At 50.6% G+C, this 1,166-nt stretch overlaps 1 long non-coding RNA gene across 1 annotated transcript; it reads left to right on the forward strand.

The window, feature by feature from the left end:
• The first annotated feature begins 211 nt into the window (after nt 1-211).
• On the forward strand, nt 212-869 carry LOC120393238. The gene is made up of 2 exons (XR_005591959.1): nt 212-307; nt 512-869. It is a non-coding gene; the product is annotated as an uncharacterized LOC120393238 (long non-coding RNA).
• Nucleotides 870-1,166: the final 297 nt, after the last annotated feature.

Genomic DNA, 1,166 nt, shown 5'->3' on the forward strand with positions numbered 1-1,166 from the left:
CAGACCTGCAAAAAGTTGCCTTCCTTGACTAGAATGGGAAGATAATCACTTATCACCTTCAAGTTTCAAACCCACGATGCAGCAGACTACCACTGACAAGGAGGTGAGCATTTAGGAGTCTCTTATTGCCAAATGGATTTGTCTTTTCAGGAGGAGAGTTACAGATGCTCAGGATTTGAGTAGAAAGGAACAGGGACGGAGCTGAAGAGATCCAACACCTTAAAGGACAATTGGATCTCAAAATATGAAAGACCCCTCATTCAATAAAGCAACAGGATTGGCTCTGAGGAGCGGTAAGCAACATTTGGTAAGTCTAAGAAATGAGCATAGCAATTTTGTAGTGCTGAATGTAATTTATGTTGTGCCAAAGGGTTTGTTACAGCTGATCAGACATCTCAGGAGCTAAGAGGATGTAAGGGGGATGGCAGATGTCAGGGGATTCATCTTTATTAGGAGGTGCTGAATCTGCTTGTCACTTGAGTGATATCAGTGGCTTTGGTTTTTCTTTCAGATGAAGGAAACAGGCAGCGTGGACAGTATTCAAGACACAATGTTTAAAAGTTGCTGCTGGGATGGAAGCAAAGAAGAAAGCCCTGGAGATGGGTTAGTGCTGGGACACAGGCACTATCCTGGAGGGGCCTGGGACAGGGTGTTTAACCATAGTGACCAGTGGGTCCTTTCCCCACTGTGGTCCTGGCTCGCATGCACAGGGTGAAACCGATCGCCATGTTTGGGGTCAGGAAGGAATTTTCCTCCAGGGCAGATTGGCCAGAGACCCTGGAGGTTTTTCGCCTTCCTCTGGGGCATCGAGCAGGGACCAGCCCTTAGGGCCATTTAGGAACAGACATAATAAAATCAATCAGAGAGAACTTGTCTCCCTTTGTTTTTTGAATTTTCTATAAACCCGTCCTGTGTCCCTCGGCCATGCCCATGCTCCCAGCCCCGCAGCGGGGCAGAGTCCCTCCCAGGTGCACTGCTCCCCCATCCGTGCCAGCATGGCCCCCATGTCACTCTCCCACTCCAGCAGGGACCCAGCACAGGAGAGATCAGCCCACCATCCCAGAGAGGGAAAAGCCGTGTGCACGGCCCCCAGGGATGGGGAGGGGACATGGCCAGGTGCACCGGTCGAGGGGAAAGCAGGAAGCCCAGCGGCACTGTTACCATGT

The sequence above is a fragment of the Mauremys reevesii genome, unplaced genomic scaffold (genome assembly GCF_016161935.1).
Source record: "Mauremys reevesii isolate NIE-2019 unplaced genomic scaffold, ASM1616193v1 Contig17, whole genome shotgun sequence".
In the NCBI taxonomy this organism is placed as follows: Eukaryota; Metazoa; Chordata; order Testudines; family Geoemydidae; genus Mauremys; species Mauremys reevesii.